The following is a 25,021-nucleotide window of genomic DNA, read 5'->3' as shown; positions in this document are numbered from 1 at the left end:
AGCAAGAAGAAGGTTGATGCAAAGAATGCTTTGGAAAACTATGCTTACAACACGAGGAACACAATCAATGATGAAAAGATTGGATCAAAGCTCTCTCCTGAAGACAAGAAGAAGGTTGATGCAAGGAATGCTTTGGAAAACTATGCTAACAACATTCCCACACGCAATCGCCATGAAGTTTTTGAGTTACATGTATTTGGTTTTGAATGTTTGATTGGAGTTCTTGAGTGTGGAAATGTGTACGGTGGGTGATTTTTACTCTCAAATTTAAGGAAACATGACTAAATATTTGTGTTACAAGAAAACTCATGAAGTTACAAAAAAACATAATACTTAAGTATGTTTTGCGTATATCTTTGTACATGTTGCGATTTCGCTCTAAGCTGTTGCAAAACCAAAAGAAAAAGACCATTCAACAAGTTAAATCCAATATGTTGAAGCTACTGCAATGAATTTAAGTACTAAGTTAATAGTCGGTCCTGTTGTTAACATCGCTGTTTGTGCTTGGAATTAATTTGGTTTCCGCTGGATCGGGTGTTGATTTTGATGCTGCTACGGGCGACTTTATCAAGTACAATGCAGAGTCGAATGATGCTCATGCTAACCTTATTGCATCTATAATTCCCAAGACTAGAGATTCAGGTTTAACAGGCTGTGTTGGCACCTTCGGACAACATTCACGCTCTGAACGCAAATATTATATCAAGAATTTGGACAAGACATTTGATTCCAAGGCCTTGTGTGACACTTTTTCTACTGTTGGACACATCCTGTTTTACAAAATGGCTACCGTTGGTTCTAGCCACTCTAAAGGTTTTAGCTTTGCCAAATTTGAGAATGCTGAACCTGCAAAGAATGCAAATTGATAATTTAAACGGAATGTTAATCAATGGTAAACGGTTACACGATCTCACATCGATGCCGGTTTAATTCCTGAACCGACAATGGTGCTTAGAGACCTCAGTTAAAACTCAACGCGATGCAATATCATCCTGCAATAACAGTTCATTTTCAAACCACCAAACACATTAAATCTTAGAATATAAGAAGGAAGCAAATAACATGGGAATCTCAATCAAACCATCAGGTTATCGGGATTTGCGAGATTATTTTGGAAGATGTTAATGTTTTAATCCAAACTGAAACCAAGCAGAGCCATGTTATCAGTAATAAGGAGAAGAGAAACAAACACTTTTCATTTGAATGTTGGTGAAATGACAGTAACCCTTAAAGATGTCACGCTCTTGCTTGGGCTGGAAATTGACGGGGAACCTATAATTAGCCTGACATATACCTCATCCAATTCCGTTTGTGAAAAGTATGTTGGCCAAGCACTGAATCAGGTTACACAAATGGCGTTTGGACCAAATTTAATTCACCCAAACCCCAAAAAAATCCCAATCCCTACTTCACTCCAGGTCGTTGATCGATACCATGCGCAAGAAGCCATACAAAGTCGTTCTACTCGGTCCAACCTTAGTTTTCTTTTCAAGCTTTTGAAGCAAACCAGAGGTGCCTTGGTTTTCATGCTGCATAAAATTAATTGCAACAGTTTAGGCATACTTCACCAAGCTCTGCAGTACACATGAGAGAGGAGTAAGTACCAAGAAGTTTACCATTTCTCTATGCCTTGAACGTCCCTAAACCGATTTGTCGTCGAGCCATACAACAGACCTCAAACCTGCAGGTTGTGTCTCCAAACAAGCAAAATGAAGTGCACATCAGTCCAATAATAATAACCATTAAACCATGCTACCAAACCACTACAATCACATCATGCTCCAAATGAGAACAGAGACATTGGAAAGACCTTTCTTCTGTACTCAAGATGGACTCATTACACTGGGCATAAACAGAAGGAAGATTTAATAAGTCTTTACACCAGGGTGAGGGAACTGCAACCTCAATGGGAAGAAGGATACTTGTACATGGCTAAGTATTATCATGAAGTGCTTGGTGATGACAGGAAACCTGCAAAGAGGAGAATTCTGAACTTGGCCCTAGACGAGTTCCTTTGGCAAATAATGTTGTTGGCTTTTCAAAATTAAATAATCAGAAACGTTGGTGGTGTTATATTCCCGGCGTGCTGTTATTTTATGCAAGAGGACTTCACAAAGGAAACAAGAACCTATTTCGGGCATTTCCAAGGTTATTAGCCCTCTGGTTTAACTTTGGAAGCAAGTATCTAAGAAGTGGTTCGTCACAAAAGGATTTAGAGGATGTACATAAGGAGGCACTGAGTGTTATGAGAGGCTGTTTGAGGGGTTTACCACCACACCATTGGTTGTCCATGCTACCTCAATTGGTTTCAAGAATTTGCCATCAAAATGTAGACGTTGTTCGAATAGTCAAAGATATCATTACCTCTGTTCTCATAGAGTATCCACAACAAGGCCTATGGATTATGGTTGCAGTTTCAAAATTTATTGTTCCTTTAAGGCATGAAGCAGTAGTTGTAATCATACAAGCTACACATAATGGTTTCAACTCAGGAAGTAATGCCAACAGTTATTTATTCAATTTGATAGCCTGATTGACCATTTGATCAAGTTATGCTATACTCAGCATGACACAATGTATTTCCCTACAAAAGTGGTTCATCTCAAGTTAGAAAAAGCAACACAACACATCAAATCATATGATTTTAAAAAAACACATTCTGTTTTGTTCAAGTAAATTTATAATGGTAAAATAACCTGTTACAAACAGTAAAGGGTTAAGCTTGAAACGAAGAGGGACCACAAGCTGGGATGAGGACAAAAATCTCCAAACGTCTTTCGTACGGACGTGTTCCATTACTCTGAAGAAGCATAGTAGAGAGAAAGAAAAGATTACCAGTCGTATATAAGGGGGATCCGAGAGAAAAAAAAACCTAATAATTTTTTACGGCGAGAAAGTGAAACGGCGAACCCTCACCAAGCCCAACTCGCGAACCATCCAGAAGAAGAAGAAAGGAGAATAAAGCACGAAGAAAACAAAAGGGTCAGACGGGGTGTTACCTTCTCAAATCACCATTTTGATCTAGTGGTAACAGGTAAGCTTTCTTGGCGAATCGTGTGTTTTGGTTTTCGTTTGTTTATGACCGGAATGATCCATTCTTGACCTTGGGTCGAATTAGGAATAATTATCGTTATGCTGGTTGTCTCTTTTTACCGATTGAGAATTTGCCCATCATGTCCCTGTTTGGTAACAGATGGAAAGCATGTTATCTTCTTTTTTCGCTTTCATCTGTTTATTCTTTTATATACTTGTCGTTCAGTTCCAGGATGAAGGAACTGTTCCTTTGTGAAAAGTGTTGGATTTTTGAAGTAGGAGACAATTTCTTTTCATTTTGGCTTCGGGTCCTGTAGGATTGCCCCTTTATTTTGATTATTTTCTGGGGAATCTTTGGTTTAAGGATCGATTACCATGCCCCCTTTAAGTCTACCCGTTGGTTTTCTTTTGCAACCATTTTTTATTAATTACTGACAACAATTATTAGTGTTGGCTAATCCTCGTAGTCCGTACCCAACAACCAGGCGGCTAGGGTTTCGTCGGTTGGTCTCCCTTGCTTATTTCCGTGTTTGGACCGGTCATGGTGAAATGGATCTTCACCGACCCAGGGTCCGACGATCCAAGGGTTCCATCTGTGGACTTTGTTTAATTCATATTTTACAACCCACATTACAGCCTTTTTGTTTTTTCTCGTGAGTGGACTGCTTGTTTCCTTTTGTATTTTATTTAGTCTTAGTCTAGTAGCAGGCAGCTCATGGCCGGGTGGAAATGGAGATAGTCATCTCCCTCTTAGTCCTAGGTTTGATTCCCGTGTGTGACCTTTTTTATTTTTCTTGGCATTTAAATTTTTGATGTTATTCTTTTTAATCCTCTCATATTTATGTTTTAATCTAATTTCTCCTATACTCATTATTTTTTTAATGTTTACCCCTTTTATTTATTTTAATTGACAAAGCATCGATTTTAATTTATGGATTCAACAACTCTCATGTTGTTTATCCACGATTATTTTATCGAGATAATAATAGAATTTCTCCGTGTTTTAATTGGTCGCGCATGATCATTCAATGTTGACATGATGCATAAACTGGTTTTGAGCACAGTACTTAGTTGTAATTTCCCCATCTCCACACCCTTGTAAGTCGATTGCCTTTAAGCATCGCCGTCAACCTCACACAACTTACTCTTGGGCTTTCTTACAATGAGACGGTTCTCTTGCACTTACACTCATGCATTGCTCGTTGATTATTTTGTTCAATTTTAATTATTCCTTTACTTTGAATCCCCATTTGACAAAATGTACCCCCACTCCCATGATGTGTAATAATATTTTACTATTTTCCTTCTTTATTTGCTTAACTATTTAGCTAACTACTAATAAAAGAATAAAATCAACCATTTCCAAAAGATCAAAAATAAAACCTCGATCCAACATCGGGTATTTTTCTCAAATACATCCATTTTTATTCATCCGTTTCTACCCATTCCCTTTCTTTCAAACCACTTCATTTAAATCTTTCTCAATCACTCACCAAATACTTGATCCAACGTCAAGCCAGTTTCACAATAAAAACTCAAAAAACTTAATTCATATTTAAAACCTTTTCAATAAATATGGAAATGGAACGTGGTGGATACCACGCACTCCTGAGACTAGGGTCCGAGATGGATGTCTCGCCTACCTTAGCTCTCGCCGTCATCCAAATCTATCTATTCTGTTTCTCTCAAACCTTCATTCAAATTTCTCTTAAAACGTTCATCAATGCTTGATCCAACTTCAAGCCATTTTCATAATAAAACTCAAAAAATACTTAATTCCTATTTAACACTTTTTCAATAAAGGTGGAAATGAAACATGGTGGATACCATGCACTCCTGAGATTAAGATTCGAGGTGGATGCCTCGCCTATTTTAGTTCTCGCCATCATTCAAAATTGTCAAAGCAGTTTCTTTAAACCCTTTCTCAATCAAATTCAAAAAAACACCTAATTCTTATTAAATACTTTTGCAAATAAGATGGAAATGGAACGTGGTGGATACCACCCATTCCTGAGACTAGGATTCGAGATGGATATCTCGCCATTACTTAAAACACATCAAATTAATCAAACTTTTTTCTCGCCGTCGTGGGATTGACCCCTTAAACCCTTTCTCAAACGAACGGTACTTTATTTCAAAATAACGCAATGCAATGTTTCTCCACCTGTTTTGGGTAATCCAACAATGTTTTCGTCGATTGATACAAAATAGCTTTCGCTAAAATCGACCAACAAACAAACATTTTCGACCCAGAACTACGTAAGCCTTGATTTCTCTATTGAGATACGTAGGAGCAGAATTTGTAAATCTTGTCAGACCCACTAATAAAAAACTTAGTTTGATGCCTAGAATATCATTCGAAATAATATTTTGGAATTACAGGCGAACCGGTCAAGTTAATCGCCAGATGTGCGTCAAATCAGTAGACGAAATGTTTTAAAAATCAAGCTTCTAGACATCAATTTTATTAATCTACGTTTTGCGTAGTTTAATCTGGTATGCTTGATTTATTTTTCAACTAATTTCTCGGCCACTTTCTGATCAGCTCAAGCCTCTTTAACCGGTCAAAATTTATTTCAAAATTAAAAGAAACGCTGTATTTTTCCAATAAGTTTATTTCACGTTGATCATTTTGGTGCATTTATTTTAATTTTTTGAGCGTTTTTGCGCACATCTTTCATTCATTTTGAGCCCTTTTATTTATATATTTTTTAACAGGTTCACAAGAAATAAATAGGATTATTCATATTTCCATTTCAATTTTATTTTGATTATCTAATTAAAAAATATTAAATAAAAATGATTAAAATATTTATTTGTTTTATTTATTTTTATTTAACAAAAAAACGTATATTTGTCTTTGTTTATTTGATTTTTAAACTATTTGTATCAATTAAAATGATTAAAAGGGACATTTTGGTCTTTGCGTGTCAAGAGAACCCTAGAAATCCTTACTATTTAAACTAATGTCATTGGCTCATGAAGAAGAGATCCAACTGTTGCCTAAACGGCAGACCTAATCCTCACTCTCACATTAGGATCTCTCTCTGAAAACGTTACAGAAAAAAGAAAATATAAAAAGAAAACCCTTTCCTCTTCTTCACGACGAAACCCTAGCCGTCGCCACCTTCATTTTCCTCACTTCATTGTCTCTCTCGCAAAAAAAAACACTTCCTTAGCTTCTTCAACTCATTTCCCAATCCCAATCTCAACCCTCACTCCCTCACGAAACCCTAAATCCTCCGCCACCATATCCAAACCTTCTTCGCTTCCACTCACCTTCATCCGCCGTTACACCACCCCAAACCACCAATAAACTCCCCTACCACGAACATCACGCATCCTTTCCTCACAAATCAACAAGCCCTCTCTCCCAATCACCGAACTCATCGCCTACGACACCGCCGATGGAATCTATGACGTTACATGGTTTGAATCTCACGATTCCATCGTAGTCGCCACCGTAGCTGATGGCACCGTCAAACTGATAACCTTCCCAATCGGCATAAGGTTATGGGGTTTGTGGGGACTCAGACCGGATTCGGGTTCGTTCGTCTGAGAGAATCGCTCAAAAAGACGTAGTTCCCGTCCGATCAACAAGGCCTTCAGCGTTTGGAAGAATCTACTGGATTGGCTTTTAGGATGTTGTGAAGTTCATTCATGATCCCAATCAACAGAAGCTTGAATTTCATAAACTACCAACTTCCTATTTGCGGTTGGCTGCACATCGGGTGGCTCAGTATTACTCGTTGCAGCCGATGGATGATAGTTTACCAGATGGTCCTGGGTCGATAATTATTGTCCACAAGACTTTTGGATGCAGGTTGAAGGATTGAGGTTACAGGTTCCAGAGTTGATGGAAGTTATGGCGAGTTCGAAGAGCGAATCCAGTCACAAAGCGTTGAACGACACAGCAGTGGAAAGATCAACACTACACTAGCAGTTTCCCACTCACGGTAACGAATCGAGATTGGCCGTATTGTTAGCTACTCGGATTTCATTTCAGAAATAAGTTGATTATACTGCTCATTCATTATGCATTTCGGTTCTGTTTGAATACCCTTTTTTTCATGCTTATGGTCCTATATATGCTCTTTCTGCTGATGTTGTTTCAAGTTTTGTTTGTTCTTCGAAATGATAGTTATGCAGGGTTGTTGCAGTTTGAGATCGGTATCGACGCAGGCGTGCATATTGGAGCGTTTGGATGCTATATTTTTTTGTGCGCATGTGCTGCACATGTGCTTTATATTTATGCGTGTGAATGACTAATAAATTCGTGATGTGATTATAGTATGCAGTGCATGTTCAATGATCATAATGCATGTATTGTATACTCTCTAAATGTTTGTAAGTTAATAATATTATGATGTAATTGATGTGTCCTAGTATATGCATTAATTATTTGTAGTAATGTTGTATTAATGTACTGAAGAAGAAATTGCGTGTTACAGTTGAAATACATGATGTACTATACTTAAATTATGAATTCACAGTGTGCAAACTAAGTTGATATAAGTATATGTGTGATGTGTGTGGTCGTGGGTTCGATGCCCCGCCGGGACCACCATCTTAACAGTAACTTCTAGTATGTTAATGTGATGTTTCATGTGTGTGACATATTGTTAAGTAATGATAATGTCTTTTAAGCATATGTTGTGTTTGTGCAAAAATGTAATGATAATGTCTATATGTTGTATGAACACAAGTAATTGTGTGTGCACATGCATGAGAATTTGTATGACTTTAACTATAGTTTGTGCATTACACATGCAGTGTGTGTACTTGTGTTTTTGAATGGTTGTTTGAATGTAATGTGATGATTTGTAGAATTGTAGAAAAAGATTATTCCGGATGGAATATCCGGTTATAATCCCGAATATTAGGCTCAAGCTGTAAGAGCTTGCAAGCCACAAATATTCGTCTTCTCTTCCCCACACTCCATTATTCGAACCATTTCCTTAAGCAAATTTGGAAGAAAAAGATTACCTGGATGGAATATCCAGTCTTAGTCCCGAATGCTAGGTCCAAGTTGTAAGAGCTTGTGAGCCATAAGTGTTCGTCTTCTCTTCAAAACACTTGCTAATATTCAAATCGTTTTCTAAATAAAGCGTGAAGAAAAAGATTATCCTGGAGGGAATATCCAGTCATAATCCCGAATATTAGGCTCAAGCTGTAAGAGCTTGCAAGCCATAAATATTTGTCTTCCTTTTAATACTCTAATATTCAAAACCTCTTTTTAATAAAGTTGGAAGAAAAAGATTACCTGGAGGGAATATCCAATCGTAATCCCTAATATTGGGCTCAAGCTGTAAGAGCTTGTAAGCCATAAATATTCGTCTTCTCTCCAAAACACTTGTAAGTATCTCAAACCATCTTCTTAACAAAGTTGGAAGAAAAAGAGTATCCTGGAGGGGATATCCAGTCATAATCCCGAATATTAGGCCCAAGTTGTAAGAGCTTGCAAGCCATAAATATTCGTCTTCCCTCCAAAACATTCGTAAATGTTCGAATCGTTTTCTTAGCAATATTGGAAAGAAACAGACTGCCTGGGTGGAATGTCCAGACGTAGTCCCGAGTATTAGACCCAAGCTGTAAGAGCTTGCAAGTCACAAGTATTCGTCTTTCAAACTCCAAAATACTTAATTCCGATCTTAACCTTTTTCAATAAAAATGGAAATGGAACATGGTGTATACCGTGCACTCCTGAGAATAAGATTCGAGGCGGATGCCTCGCCTATCTTAACTCTCGCCATCGCCTAAAATTGTCAATACGGTTTCTTCAAACCCTTTCTCAATCAAACTAAAAATACTTAATCTCTATTAAACACTTTTACCAATAAAGATGGAAATGGAACATGGTGTATACCATGCACTCCTGAGACCAGGATTCGAGATGTATATCTCGCTCATCCAAGTTCTCGCCATTATTCAAAACACATCAAATCAATCAATTTCTTTCCTCGCCGCCGTGCGATTGATCTCTTAAACCTTTTCACAAACGAAAGGTACTTTGTTTCAAAACAATGCAAGGCAATGTTTCTCCACCTGTTTTGGATAGTCCAACAATGTTTTGGTCGATTTGACACAAAGTAGCTTTCACTAAAATCGACCAACAAACAAACATTTTTCTACCCAGAACTACGTAAGCCTTGATTTCTCTTTTGAGATACGTAGGAGCAGGATTCGTAAATCTTGTCAGGCCCACTAATAAAAAACTTAGGTTTAGTCCTTCGTCAAAAATCCAAAAACATTTCTTCTCTCTTCTATTCTTTCTTTCCCACTTAATAACTTGAAAAGCCTAACATTTCAACTAACACTAATGCACACAACTAACCTAATGGTTCCCGTTGAGTACAATGGACGTGGGGGGTGCTAATACCTTCCCCTTGCATAATCGACTCCCGAACCCTGATTTTGGTTGCGATGACCATATCTTATCCTTTTCTTTTAGGGGTTTTATCGATATTTTCCCTTTCCCATTTTGGGAATAAATAAAGATCGGTGGCGACTCTGTTCGGTCCATCATTGCGAGCGTACGATCGCGCTTCGCTTTAAAGTCGTATCCCCATTTTTCGAGGTGTGCCAGATGGCGACTCTGCTGGGGATATCACTCATCCCTAAGTGAGTCAAGCCTAGTTAGGTCGTTTGTGTGCTTTTGTTTGTTTACCTATGTGGCTTTTCTTTATTGTTTTTACTATCTCTATTGTCATATTGATATGAATATGTTGTATTGGTTCGATTATGGTTTGGTACTTGGATACTCTGATTGCAAACCTTGTGGGAAAGACTTTTTACCCGAGTCTCGAGTAAAAACATAAGATAGGACGAGGTTGAGTAGTGCGGGTCCGCGAGATGTATTTCTCGTTGGGTCGGTACAAGAACCTTACTTAGAGTAGATTCTTGAGAGGATGTTGTTGCTCGGCAAGTAAGTTGCCGTAAGCTTTGATATTTTCTTTAGGATCCATGACTCTGAGAACCATTGGTAGAACCTTAGTTCTTTGCCCAACTAGGAAAGATGGTTGTGTAGTGTGGGTCTGCGAGATGTATTTCTCGTTGGATCGATGCCAGAACCTCACTTAGAGTAGATTCTTTGGATGGAGTTGATGCCCGGCAAGTAAGTTGCCGCAGGTAGCAAACAGTCTAATGGATCCATGACTCTAGGAACCTTTGTAACCTTAGATCATACCCGGTGAGAACCTATTCTTGGAGAGCAATCTGATTCATCAGTACCACAGACTTTTGAACCCGTGTATTGAGAAAAAACAAATATGCATGGCTTGCATTGCATTCATTCACATTTCATTGCTTCTGCATCTCATCATAACGCATGTCATTTTCCAGACAAAATACAAAAAAAACTCATCCATCCTTTGTCCGTGATCAGCAAAGTGATTCTCAACACGCGTTAAACAAAGAACCATGTCTCAGGAGATGACGGACGAGCTAAGAAAAAGCCAAGAAGCACTGAAGGAGGAACTTAATCTTTTGAAGAGCCAAATGAGATGGGTCTTGGAAACCCTGCAAGTCTTATTGAGAAAAGAGGGTCACCCAATATACACTGCTGCAACAAAGGGAGCTGCTTCCCCACATCCATATGATGTTACCCCAAGTCAAGGGAAATTCTATATGGCAACTCCTCGTCTACCGGCATATGACCCTCCCTCAAGACGTCATCATCAACATCCTCTGGCTATTCCTCCTCAAAATCACCGAAGTCAGATTCAGAACAAAAATCAGAATCAGAACAAGAGGAACAAAAATCACAATGACCCAATTCCGGTGCCATATAGCAAGCTCTACCCACAGCTGATCCAGAATGCTTTGGTGACCCCTCGAGCTCTAACACCTGTGTCACCGTACCTGCCATGGTACAATCCAAATGCAACATGTGAATTCCATAAAGGAGCATTGGGACATGACTTAGATTCTTGCTTAGCGCTAAAAGCTTTGGTACGAGAACTGATTAACAAAAAGAGCTTAGTCTTTGAAGAAGATCACCCGAAGATCAAGTGCGGATACCATACTGAAAAAATGGGGCACTCCATCGAGGAATGCAAGAGTTTTAAGCTCAAGCTGCAAATATTGATTGACATAAGGTCACCAACCCTCAAGGAGGAAGGCTCAGGTACATATACCTTGATTTCTGGACCAGGTAATGAGAAAGGGAAAGGACCCTTGAAACCCCTCAAGGTTTTGTTCCACAAGGAAGATGTCAGGGATGTGGCTAATGAGCTATCATTGTTTCCTGGTAAGAGCATTGAGATACCGCCTTGGATTTCCAATGTCAGGACCCATACCAATGAAAGAAAAGGAGAAGTGAGTAGTGGATCCAAGAGGGTTGCGTTCAACGATGAGATTGAAGGAAAGGAATTTGAAGATCATCATGCCAATGTCAAAAAGCTTGTTGATCCCAACCTTCAAGTTTGAAGAAGTCAATTCTCTAAAGTTGGCAATCATTTGGTTGTTTCAACACTTCTTTTGTAGTTTCTTTGCATGTTGATTGTTAATTGCTTTTAAGCATTGTTGTTTTCTTTGAATTGGTAAGATTAATGAAAAGTTTATGCATCTTTTGAATTAATCCATTCGTATTCACTCATTTTTCATTTATGTTAAAAGCAAAAATACTCCTCTCATTCACTTTTGTTTATCAAACCGTTGTGTTAACAAAGATTGGAAGGAGGATGATGAAAACGAAACACCTGAAATTGTTGCGGTATGCTTTTGAGTAAAACCTTGTCGATGATGTAAGGCATTTGTTTCAAATCCCCAAACACTGAAGAGATAAGGAGTTAATCCCTAGTCAACCACTTTGAGCCTAGAAGTTGGTGTTTATTTCGGATCTAAAACCCTTAATCTTAACCTGGGGCAGGGTAGTTATGTTCAGATAGTTTGATCGTGCATTCGATTTTTCAAAAAAAATCGTCCATATGTACACCCTCCAATTAGGTTCAACCACATGTTATCCTTCGCACACATGTTGAGGTGTCGAAGAAGTTGAGAAAAGCTAAAATTAGTGTTGGTTGATCCTCATCCACCAATAATATGGCAGTCAAAACGTAAAAAAAAAAACACACAAAAAAGCCCGCTAAGTCAAATACCACAAAATGACTTAGGCAAAAGTCAGGGCATCCCGATGGACCGAAAAGCTTCAAAGAAGTGGTCCAGGAAAAATTAGGGATAAAGAAAATCAATCAAAAGAGGTCATTAAATTCTCAACAAAAACAAAATAAGGTGACTGCCATTTCAAGAAAATTCGTCTTGAATCCTCATCACACCTTCGAGCCCCCTTGGAACTCGAATGCGTGTATCGAATTAGCTGAACGTAGGATCTGGAGATCATCAAGAAGAAGGGGTGGGTAAAAATAAATATTGAGCCTTATATCCTTTTGTTTCAAAAAACTGTGAACCAGACCACGTTACAACCCTTAAAAGACCTAATTGAGGCAGGGTTTATTTTGAAAGCATACTATAACAAGGTTGTGTTAACTTGACTCTAAACGATTTTTGTTAATCATTTGATGGCACCAACTTGCATACTGTGAATGACTTGATCACCATTGTGTTCTTATCAACGACTCGTTCACTGTATTTCACCCATTCATATCAATAAACTTTGAGTTCAAATTTTTGCATAAACGTTGCATTAAAATTACCATTTTTTTTAATGAACAATCTTATTTGCGAGTCAACACTTAGCATCAAAGAAGTCCCAACAAAATACAGTTGAGGAACTTGATAAAGTGAAAGAAGTCTAGTTAGGGGCAAATCACTTTGAGCATCAGTTAATTCGAGCTAATCACCCTAAGGGTCATCTCGCCAAGAGTAATTTGTTTCAAGACTCAGACCAGGGCAAGCCACCTCAGAGCTCAATGAGTCTAACTATCCAAAGGACAGTCACTCAAGAGTCTACCATTCCAACATTTGGTTAGTCAAGTTCAAACCATTGCAAGTTTCAAACACTTGGGGCAAGCCATCTCGAGGTAGTCTCATGGCAATTTGTTTCCAAACTCAATTTCAAGGTGAACATTTCCAAAGACCCAACAGACTGGGGAAAAATGAGCCACAGAGGGGCAGAACCTCTTTCGTCGTGCTTTCAAACTGCTCAAACAAATTCTGCCATACGTCAACAACTATTGAGTTTAAGACGAGTGCCCTAAAATTATGCTAGCATGATTCATTAATCCTCCAAAAGGATCCCATTGGCTAAGTTGTGGCTGTCAAGCTGGATAAAATTCTCCTTTGATAACATCTATCATAAAATATTTGGTTGAGTTCTCGGTGTTGAGGAATCATGATCTCCGTAAAAAGCCTCTACAACTCCCAATCCACTCAAGTATCAGCATTCTCGTATCATGATCATTCATATATCATGCATAAAAGAATTCAAATCATGCATGGCCGAAATGTACTTCGTGCTCATTTTGCATTGACCCAGGTCTTGTTGTTGATCCTATATCCTTTGACCTCTAATTCCAGTTTGTCTTTGGTGCCCTTAAGCCATCATCCGGTTTTTGCAGTCATTTTCAAATCCAACCCAGTTGGCACCTATTAGAAAATTTTCCATTAAGGTTCATTTTCTTTTTGGATTATCCGATGAATCTCCGGATTACTCCTTGGTTTATTGATGTATTTCCACAACTTGTCTGATGTATTTGCAGATATTTCCCCATCTATCTGAGGTGTTCTCTGATGTGTCTATATTCTGATGTATTTCCAGAATTTCCTTGATGTATTACCAGATGTGTCTGTATTCTGTTGTATTTCCGGAATATCACTTGTAATTCTGATGCATTTCCAGAATTTGTTTCTTTTACTCTCTGATGAATTCCCAGACATGTCATTTTTGTTCTGACGAACTTCCAGAACCCCTATGTCATTCCCTGGAACTATTTTAAGGCTCATTGGTGTCTCGTAAAAATCAATTATTACTAGGCATTATTCCAAGCTCAGTTGTTACTAGAACTCATTTCAAAGTCCAATTGTTGTTGGCAAAATCTGTTAAAAGCTGGTTGTAATCCATTGCTTACAGTGAAAGTCCAATTATTGTTGGCACCAATCTGTTAAAAGCCAGTTGTAACCCATTGCTTACAGTCAAAGTCCAATTGCTGTTGGCACGTACAGAGAGTTTAATTACCCTGTCTTTCCTGATGGTTCCGTGAGAGTCATGTATGACTCATCATTTTTTAGGAATTCCCAGAAGCTTGAAGGTTTTTGTGTTAGAAAACTCCAATGATGTTGCTTTGTATGTTTTCTAATATCAGCAGGTCATGTATGAATCTGTTGTTGAAGTTTTCTTTGGGTTTTTTCCAATATTCTCAGGTCATGTATGAACCTATTGGTAAAAATTCCTTTGATTTTTTCCCAAGTGATGTCAGGTCATGTATGAACCCATTGATGAAACTTGCTTTGTATGTTTTCCAATATTCTCAGGTCATGTATGAACCTATTGGTAAAACTCCCTTTGCTTTTTTCCCAAGTGATGTCAGGTCATGTATGAACCCATTGATGAAACTTGCTTTGTATGTTTTCCAATATTCTCAGGTCATGTATGAACCTATTGGTAAAACTCCCTTTGATTTTTTCCCAAGTGATGTCAGGTCATGTATGAACCTTTTATTTGAGCACTCTTTGAATAATCAAGTGTCGTCAGGTCATGTATGAACCTGCCTGTTAAAAATTCTTTGAATAATCAAGTGTTGTCAGGTCATGTATGAACCTGTTATTGAAAATTCTTTGGATGTTCCAGCATTGTTAGGTCATGTATGAACCTATTGCTGTTGAGCTTTTATTCCAATATTCTCAGGTCATGTCTGAACCTGTTTTTGAAGAATCTTTCCAATGTTGTCAAGTCATGTATGAACTTGTTGTGGAAATTTTCTCAAAATGTTCCAGCATTGTTAGGTCATGTATGAACCCGTTGCTGTTGAGCCTTTATTCCAGTTTTACCAGGTCATGTATGAACCTGTTGCTGAGCTTTTTGTTCCAATATTTTCAAGTCATGTATGAACTTGTTGTGGAAATTTTCTCAAAATGTGCAAGTTGGTCATCAGGTCATGTATGAACTTGTTGATATACTCTTTTTGAATTTTTCTGAGTTTGTTAGGTCATGTATGAACCTGCTGTCAGAACTTCTTGATATTCTCTAGCATTGTCAGGTCATGTATGAACCCGTTGCTGTTGAGCCTTTATTCAAGTATTACCAGGTCATGTATGAACCTGTTTTGAAGAATCTTTCTCTTTGATTATTCCAGTGTCGGCAAGTCATGTATGAACTTATTGTGGAAATTTTCTAAAGTATTCAAGTTTGTCATCAGGTCATGTATGAACCTGTTGATATACTCTTTTTGAATTTTTCTGAGTTTGTTAGGTCATGTATGAACCTGCTGTCAGAACTTCTTGGTATTCCCCAACATTGTCAGGTCATGTATGAACCCGTTGCTGTTGAGGTTTTATTCCAGTATTATCAGGTCATATATGAACCTGTTGTAGAAATTTTCCTATTCAGGTTTAGTAAGTCATATGTGAACTTGCTACCGAAATCTCTTGTATTCTAAGTGTCGTTTATCAAATTTCACTGTGAGTACTCCCCGGTGTGTGTCTGACTCTCCAGCGGATTTGTTTTCCCCAGCAAGTTGTTTTTACCATTTGTCTGTCTCCCTATAGATCATCAGCATTCCCCACAGATTGGTCTGTCTAGTGGCATCTCCTGTTAAGGGTCCACCATATCCCTAGCAGATAAAAATTACAAAAAAAAAAAAGAATCATGCATCCATGCATATCATATCATGTCATATCATATCATATCACATCATGTCATAGGGATTCAGGATCAAAATCCGGGTCTTCTTAGTATTTAACCATCTCCCACTATGATCATATGAAGAGTGTCCTGCTTCATATTCTCTAGTAGAAGACGCTTAAATAGGGGCAACTGTCATACCCCAATTTTGACCCTGAATCGCCAATTCAATGCATTCATCATATCTATTGCATGTCTACATAGCATACCATGCATTCCGTACCGCATGATGCCTAGAATATCAGTCGAAATAATTTTTTTGGAATTACAGGCGAACCGGTCAAGTTAATCGCCAGATGTGCGTCAAATCAGTAGACGAAATGTTTTAAAAATCAAGCTTCTAGACATCAATTTTATTAATCTACGTTTTGCGTAGTTTAAACTGGTATGCTCGATTTATTTTTCAGCTAATTTCTCGGCCACTTTTTGATCAGCTCAAGCCTGTTTAACCGGTCAAAATTTATTTCAAAATTAAAAGAAACGCTGTATTTTTCCAATAAATTTATTTCACGTTGATCATTTTGGTGCATTTATTTTAATTTTTTGAGCGTTTTTGCGCACATCTTTCATTCATTTTGAGCCCTTTTATTTATATATTTTTTAACAGGTTCACAAGAAATAAATAGGATTATTCATATTTCCATTTCAATTTTTTTTTATTATCTAATTAAAAAAAATTAAATAAAAATGATTAAAATATTTATTTGTTTTATTTATTTTTATTTAACAAAAAAACGTATATTTGTCTTTGTTTATTTGATTTTTAAACTAATTGTATCAATTAAAATGATTAAAAGGGACATTTTGGTCTTTGTGTGTCAAGAGAACCCTAGAAATCCTTACTATTTAAACTAATGTCATTGGCTCATGAAGAAGAGATCCAACTGTTGCCTAAACGGCAGACCTAATCCTCACTCTCACATTAGGATCTCTCTCTGTAAACGTTACAGAAAAAAGAAAATATAAAAAGAAAACCCTTTCCTCTTCTTCACGACGAAACCCTAGCCACCGCCACCTTCATTTTCCTCACTTCATCGTCTCTCTCGCAAAAAAAACACTTCCTCAGCTTCTTCAACTCATTTCCCAATCCTAATCTCAACCCTCACTCCCTCACGAAACCCTAAATCCTCCGCCACCATATCCAAACCTTCTTCGCTTCCACTCACCTTCATCCGTCGTTACACCACCCCAAACCACCAATAAACTCCCCTACCGCGAACATCACGCATCCTTTCCTCACAAATCAACAACCCCTCTCTCCCAATCACCGAACTCATCGCCTACGACACCGCCGATGGAATCTATGACGTTACCTGGTCTGAATCTCACGATTCCGTCGTAGTCGCCACCGTAGCTAATGGCACCGTCAAACTGATAACCTTCCCAATCGGCATAAGGTTATGGGGTTTGTGGGGATTCAGACCGGATTCGGGTCCGTTCGTCTGAGAGAATCGCTCAAAAAGACGTAGTTCCCGTCCGATCAACAAGGCCTTCAGCGTTTGGAAGAATCTACTGGATTGGCTTTTAGGATGTTGTGAAGTTCATTCATGATCCCAATCAACAGAAGCTTGAATTTCAGAAACTACCAACTTCCTATTTGTGGTTGGCTGCACATCGGGTGGCTCAGCATTACTCGTTGCAGCCGATGGATGATAGTTTACCAGATGGTCCTGGGTCGATAATTATTGTCCACAAGACTTTTGGATGCAGGTTGAAGGATTGAGGTTAAAGGTTCCAGAGTTGATGGAAGTTATGGCGAGTTCGAAGAGCGAATACAGTCACAAAGCGTTGACCGACACAGCAGTGGCAGATCAACACTACACTAGCAGTTTCCCACTGACGGTAATGAATCGAGATTGGCCGTATTGTTAGCTACTCGGATTTCATTTCAGAAATAAGTTGATTATACTGCTCATTCATTATGCATTTCGGTTCTGTTTGAATACCCTTTTTTTCATGCTTATGGTCCTATATATGCTCTTTCTGTTGATGTTGTTTCAGGTTTTGTTTGTTCTTCGAAATGATAGTTATGCAGGGCTGTTTGGATGCTATATTTTTTTGTGCGCATGTGTTGTTCATGTGCTTTATATTTATGCATGTGAATGACTAATAAATTCGTGATGTGATTATAGTATGCAGTACATGTTCAATGATCATAATGCGTGTATTGTATACTCTCTGAATGTTTGTAAGTTAATGATATTGTGATGTAATTGATGTGTCCTAGTATACGCATTAATGATTTGTAGTAATGTTGTATTAATGTACTGAAGAAGAAATTGCGTGTTACAGTTGAAATACATGATGTACTATACTTAAATTATGAATTCACAGTGTGCAAACTAAGTTGATATAAGTATATGTGTGATGTGTGTGGTCGTGGGTTCGATGCCCCGTCGGGACCACCATCTTAACAGTAACTTCTAGTATGTTAATGTGATGTTGCATGTGTGTGACATATTATTAAGTAATGATAATGTCTTTTAAGCATATGTTGTGTTTGTGCAAAAATGTAATGATAATGTCTATATGTTGTATGAACACAAGTAATTGTGTGTGCACATGCATGAGAATATGTACGACTTTAACTATAGTTTGTGCATTACACATGTAGTGTGTGTACTTGTGTTTTTGAATGGTTGTTTGAATGTAATGTGATGATTTGTAGAATTGTAGAAAAAGATTATTCCGGATGGAATATCCGGTTATAATCCCGAATATTAGGCTCAAGCTGTAAGAGCTTGCAAGCCACAAATATTCGTCTTCTCTTCCCCACACTCCATTATTCAAACCATTTCCTTAAGCAAATTTGGAAGAAAAAGATTACCTGGATGAAATATCCAGTCGTAGTCCCGAATGCTAGGTCCAAGTTATAAGAGCTTGTGAGCCATAAGTGTTCGTCTTCTCTTCAAAACACTTGTTAATATTCAAATCGTTTTCTAAATAAAGCGTGAAGAAAAAGATTATCCTGGAGGGAATATCCAGTCATAATCCTGAATATTAGGCTCAAGCTGTAAGAGCTTGCAAGCCATAAATATTTGTCTTCCTTTTAATACTCTAATATTTAAAACCTCTTTTTAATAAAGTTGGAAGAAAAAGATTACCTGGAGGGAATATCCAATCGTAATCCCGAATATTGGGCTCAAGCTGTAAGAGCTTGTAAGCCATAAATATTCGTCTTCTCTCCAAAACACTTGTAAGTATCTCAAACCATCTTCTTAACAAAGTTGGAAGAAAAAGATTATCCTGGAGGGGATATCCAGTCATAATCCCGAATATTAGGCCCAAGTTGTAAGAGCTTGCAAGCCATAAATATTCGTCTTCCCTCCAAAACATTCGTAAATGTTCGAATCGTTTTCTTAGCAATATTGGAAAGAAACAGACTGCCTAGGTGGAATGTCCAGACGTAGTCCCGAGTATTAGACCCAAGCTGTAAGAGCTTGCAAGTCACAAGTATTCGTCTTTCAAACTCCAAAATACTTAATTCCGATCTTAACCTTTTTCAATAAAAATGGAAATGGAACATGGTGTATACCGTGCACTCCTGAGAATAAGATTCGAGGCGGATGCCTCGCCTATCTTAACTCTCGCCATCGCCTAAAATTGTCAATACGGTTTCTTCAAACCCTTTCTCAATCAAACTAAAAATACTTAATCTCTATTAAAACTTTTGCCAATAAAGATGGAAATGGAACATGGTGTATACCATGCACTCCTGAGACCAGGATTCGAGATGTATATCTCGCTCATCCAAGTTCTCGCCATTATTCAAAACACATCAAATCAATCAATTTCTTTCCTCGCCGCCGTGCGATTGATCTCTTAAACCTTTTCAGAAACGAAAGGTACTTTGTTTCAAAACAATACAAGGCAATGTTTCTCCACCTGTTTTGGGTAGTCCAACAATGTTTTCGTCGATTTGACACAAAGTAGCTTTCGCTAAAATCGACCAACAAACAAACATTTTTCTATCCAGAACTACGTAAGCCTTGATTTCTCTTTTGAGATACGTAGGAGCAGGATTCGTAAATCTTGTCAGACCCACTAATAAAAAACTTAGGTTTAGTCCTTCGTCAAAAATCCAAAAACATTTCTTCTCTCTTCTATTCTTTCTTTCCCACTTAATAACTTGAAAAGCCTAACATTTCAACTAACACTAACGCACACAACTAACCTAATGGTTCCCGTTGAGTACAACGGACGTGAGGGGTGCTAATACCTTCCCCTTGCGTAATCGACTCCCGAACCCTGATATTGGTTGCGATGACCATATCCTATCCTTTTCTTTTAGGGGTTTTATCGATATTTTCCCTTTCCCATTTTGGGAATAAATAAAGATCGGTGGCGACTCTGTTCGGTCCATCATTGCGAGCGTACGATCGCGCTTTGCTTTAAAGTCGTATCCCCATTTTTCGAGGTGCGACACACACAACTAACCTAATGATTCCCGTTGAGTACAACGGACGTAAGGGACGCTCATACCTTCCCCTTGCGTAATCGACTCCCGAACCCTGATTTGGTTGCGACGACCATAATCATTGTCGTTCTTTCTTGGGTTTTATCGATATTTCCCCTTTCCTTTTTAGGAATAAATAAAGTTCGGTGGCGACTCTTTTCAGTCCATCATTGCGAGCGTGCGATTGCGCTTGGCTAGGTCGTGTCTCTCATTTTTTCCGAGGTACGACACCGTGCGCCTATCTTTTTGAGGGTTTTATCGATTATTTCTCCTTGCCTTCTCCGGTGGAGGCATAAAAAATATAATTTGATGGCGACTCTCCTGTTTTTTTTCCTTTAAACAAGACGGCGGTCTCGGTTTCGGCATCTGCGTGAAATCCCGACGGCGACAGTCCCTTATACTAAAATTGTCGCTAATTCGATCACTAAGTAATAAAACAGTTGCTAAAATCGTCGCTAATTCAGTCGTTAAATTGTAAATATTGTCGCTAAATTGTAGGAAGTACAAAAAATGTGAATGAAAATTTTTAGAAAAATTATTTTTTAAAGGAAACATCTTAGAGAGACTAAAAACTAAATTTGAGATATTGAGAGGATTGCAAACATAATGTCTTTTATTTACATGTGAGAATCATTGTAAATAAGATTAAGTTCTGTTCAACTAATTAAGTACTTAGCCAAATCTTGTCTTGTTTTAAACTTTATATCACATATATTGAAATTTACTATAACATAACTGTTATTGTATCCGGTTTTTAATATGTGAGTCAGCAACCAAACATAGAAAGCCATGCCAAAAGCAATATGTATCCATTTTTGAAATATGTGAGTCATCAACCAAACATAGAAAGCCATGCGAAAAGCAATATGTATGAATGTGTAATGTAAAATAGAAACTCTTCTGCACCCTAATGCATACAGCTTAGCTAATTTGTTTGCATTATTGTACTTTATTCATAAGCATGATGTTGCATATTCAGAGTGATACTCATTAACTTTATGGCGCTGATTCTTAGTGAAATATCTTTGCACTACTCTCTCTCTCTCTCTATGGCAGCATCAAAAGCATAACTTGGTTAAGCTTTGGTATAGTTTGCATTGAAAATCCGATTCGGCATCAGATGGTGTGTTAAACTACCCTCGGTAGTATCTGAAGAAGTTTTCTCATAAAAAACACTGCAAAATATTTCATCAAAGATGTTGCAATACCTTTTCTTCTTCATGCTATTATTGGGAGGTGTTTCTTCTAGCTATGGTTTTTTTTTTTATCATTTTCACTTAATCCTTTCTTTTTCTATTTTAAGTGTCACTTTTAATTCCTTCGCTAATTATAACTTTTTGTTTCTTTAGATGAACCCCTAGCTGCTAACACCAAAGTAAATAAATATCATCTCTATTTGTTTTAAATAAGTGTATTTTTTTTTGTTATAATAATTATATATGTGGAATTAAAAATGCAGATTTATATTGTCTATACCGGAGATACCATCAAAGATGAAGCTTCTTGTTTGCTCCACTATAATTATTTGCTACAACAGGTTAGAGACAGGTTACATAATTTTTTCAATTTTTAACCACTTATTAACCTTGGGTTGTCAAAAAATGTTAATATGTTGTGACTTGATATCATGTTTGGATTTTGATTTACTAGAATTGTCCTATTTATACATATAGCTTTAGTTATAATATGTTTTTACTTTAAGCCTTAGTTTATGATTTTAATTTCTTATTTATCTATAATTAAAAGTTTGATGCTCATTTTATATTTGTTTATTAATATTTTGAATTGTCCTATTTTGAATTGTCCTATATTTTAGCAACTCGACAACAAAAACTATATTTTTATTATTGGCGTAGTTTCAACGGATTTGTTGTGAAGCCGATAAAATGGCAGGTGTGTTTTAGAAGCTAATTTTTTATTGAAAACTTCCATACTATTTTTTTAAATACTCATAAAGTTGTTAACTATGAATTATTGTAATGCAGGAGTTGTTGGAGTTGTTTCTGTTTTTCCGGATGAAAAGAGACAACTCCTCACAATAAGATCATGGGATTATTGGCTTTACACAAGAGGTGAAAAGACAAAACTATGAAAGTGATGTTATAGTTGGAGTGATTGATTCTGGAGTTTGGCCAGAATCGAAAAGCTTCGATGATAAAGGGTTCAGTCCACCACCTGCCAAATGGAAGGGTTCATGCCAAGCTTTTGATTTTACCTGCAATAAGTAATATTCTCTCACTTTTCATCATGCTCTATAACAAAGGAAAGTATCAAACAATTTAAAACACTAAAATTATGGAAAATAACAAAGGAAAGTTTTTGTTTTGAACCTCTATAATTCATTACATACCATTGAACATTCAACTTTAGTGTTATAAAAATTATTCAATTACTGCTAACAGTTAACAATAAATCATGTCTCTCTTCAAAGACAAATAATACATTTTTTATATATATTTTTGAAGTACTCCATAATGATAATATCTTTATAGTGAAAATAAAAACTCTTAATTTAATAAGAAAATGCAACATATTTAAATTAATATGGAAAATAATATATGTCTCCTCTAACATGGCCATTATTAAACACTAAAAAAAAACTTTTAAAACCAAAGATTTGTTAATGAAATATTTTTAATTGTAGGAATTGTCTAACCAACTCTTTAGATGATAAGTTGGTGAAAGGAAAAATTGTTTTATGTGATGGAGACCTAGGAGTCGCGGAAGCCTTTCGGGTAGTTGCTGTTGGTGTCTTGATGCAAGAACAAGCTTATATTGATATGGCAATCTCTTTTCCTTTGCCTGCGTGTTATCTTCAATCAAAAGATGTAGTGAAAATACAAGTTCTACGAGGTATTAAGTAAAAAATTTATATGCATAAATAATAATTTTGAAAATCACTTATCTAAAATTTATGATAGTTTTCTAATTTACAGCTTTCCGACTGCAACCATATTTAAGACAATTGAGTTAAAAGATAGTTTACCACCTATTGTTGCATCTTTCTCATCGAAGGGTCTAAACAACGTTACGCCTGAGATTTTGAAGGTTCTTTTTTCTATTTGAATAAATTAAATATAACTTTTTTATTTTAACAATAATTTTTGATTAACTTTTTTTATTTATTTAATATTATAGCCCGACTTAATTGCTCCTGGAGTTGACATCATAGCGAGCTGGTCTCCAATCTCTCTGATTTCTGAATTTTTTGGTGAGACCAGAAAATTGAAGTTCAATATTATATCAGGAACATCAATGGCATGCCCTCATGTATCCGGAGCAGCGGCGTACATAAAGTCATTCCATCCCACATGGTCACCGGCTGCAATTCGGTCGGCTCTTATGACAACAGGTAGTAGATATAAATAATGATGTGTAATATAAGTAATGATGTGTAACTAAAACTATACTTATAGATAACAATAGAATGTGTAACTGAAATAACGTTAAGAAAATTATCTTAGAATCCTTCCTTACACTTTTGTTTTATATATTGAAACGTATACATTCTTGAAAACATGCATGCATTATACTTCATTTCTTTTAAATTCGTTCAAAGTGGTGTGAATGTTTTTATCTCCTTTATTGTCAAAATTGTTAATGTATATACCATCAAACTCATTATATAACTACACCATAAAAAATGCTTAAAAACTTTCGAAAATGCTTCAAATTTGATATTTAAAAATTGAAACTTCATTTTATCTTTATAATATATGAGGCTGATGAAAGGGAATTATGTCAGGTTTTTATGTGGACAGGGCTTCAAAACAACTGATCTACGACAAATCACGAGGGATGACAGCATATGCTCTAACACATCATATCCATCTGCAAGGGATTTAAACTACCCATCTTTTGCTCTAAATGTCCAAAGTTCCACACATAGTTTTAGAGGAAGCTTTCGAAGGACCGTCACAAATGTTGGAAGACCAAATTCTATATACACCGCAAATGTGACAGCCCCTGAAGGACTTCATATTTCAGTGAATCCTGCAAAATGAATCCTGCAATTTTGTCATTCACTTCAGTGGGTGAAAAAAAGACATATGTCCTTACTATAGATGGAAAAATGAAGAAGGATATTGTGTTGTCAGCTTCTTTGGTATGGAACGATGGTAATTTTAGAGTGAGAAGTCCAATAATTGTTTTTGATGAAAGAGCTGAGAAAGTTACAGGCTCTTCAAATTTGTATATTATTATTATTGTAGTTGCGGTTATTATTTTTATTTTTGCTTTTCTTTTCTGTATTATGACAGCATATGCCAAAATATAGTGTTCTTTTTATGTGAGTTATATGATATATGATGGAGGCTATAAATAGGGTAAGTTGGCATTCATGGTTTAACAAAAGATGTTGCAATGGAGCTAATAAAGAAGGAGGAAAGAGGCTTTGTATGTAGATGAAAAGTCATGTGCGTTAAGAAAGGATGACATGCATAGCCAAAATCTATTACTATATTTAATTTCTATGTTCAATCTGATGGATTAAGTAAGTTCCTTGTTTATTAGGAACTCATATCATTTCAATTGCAGAAATATTTATACAAACTCATAATGACAAGTAAAATTTTAAGAAGCATATAGTTTTAGACTGTCAAGTAAAAATTCATAATGTGCAAAACAAAAGAAGAAAATAGAGTTGAAGGGTGAAACAATCAACTCTATTCAGATGAATATGCATATTACTCTACATGTTTCTGAGAATGAATGAACTTTTGTGCTAATTGTTG

At 36.8% G+C, this 25,021-nt stretch overlaps 3 long non-coding RNA genes across 6 annotated transcripts; 2 read left to right on the top strand and 1 right to left on the bottom strand.

Annotated features, from left to right (window-relative positions):
- Positions 1–228: 228 nt before the first annotated feature.
- Positions 229–3,400, bottom strand: LOC127118234 (uncharacterized). The gene is made up of 4 exons (XR_007802137.1): positions 3,000–3,400; positions 2,697–2,800; positions 1,617–2,584; positions 229–1,529 (listed from the first exon to the last, which is right to left on the bottom strand). It is a non-coding gene; the product is annotated as an uncharacterized LOC127118234 (long non-coding RNA).
- Positions 2,487–7,481, top strand: LOC127118236 (uncharacterized). The gene is made up of 2 exons (XR_007802138.1): positions 2,487–3,034; positions 7,175–7,481. It is a non-coding gene; the product is annotated as an uncharacterized LOC127118236 (long non-coding RNA).
- Positions 7,482–21,163: 13,682 nt separating this feature from the next.
- LOC127118233 (uncharacterized) lies at positions 21,164–24,767 on the top strand. Of its 4 annotated transcripts, none has more exons than XR_007802135.1 (9): positions 21,164–21,542; positions 21,638–21,663; positions 21,748–21,825; positions 22,105–22,181; positions 22,274–22,512; positions 22,933–23,141; positions 23,225–23,336; positions 23,427–23,640; positions 24,034–24,767. It is a non-coding gene; the product is annotated as an uncharacterized LOC127118233 (long non-coding RNA). The 4 variants fall into 4 exon arrangements; XR_007802133.1 differs by having other exon boundaries at positions 21,166–21,524; XR_007802136.1 differs by lacking the exon at positions 21,638–21,663 and having other exon boundaries at positions 21,165–21,542.
- The last annotated feature ends 254 nt before the right edge of the window (positions 24,768–25,021 follow it).

Source organism: Lathyrus oleraceus, chromosome 2 (assembly GCF_024323335.1).
Source record: "Lathyrus oleraceus cultivar Zhongwan6 chromosome 2, CAAS_Psat_ZW6_1.0, whole genome shotgun sequence".
Classification (NCBI taxonomy): Eukaryota; Viridiplantae; Streptophyta; class Magnoliopsida; order Fabales; family Fabaceae; genus Lathyrus; species Lathyrus oleraceus.
Note: the sequence above shows the minus strand (reverse complement) of the source record. Positions and strands in the feature narration are given on the sequence as shown.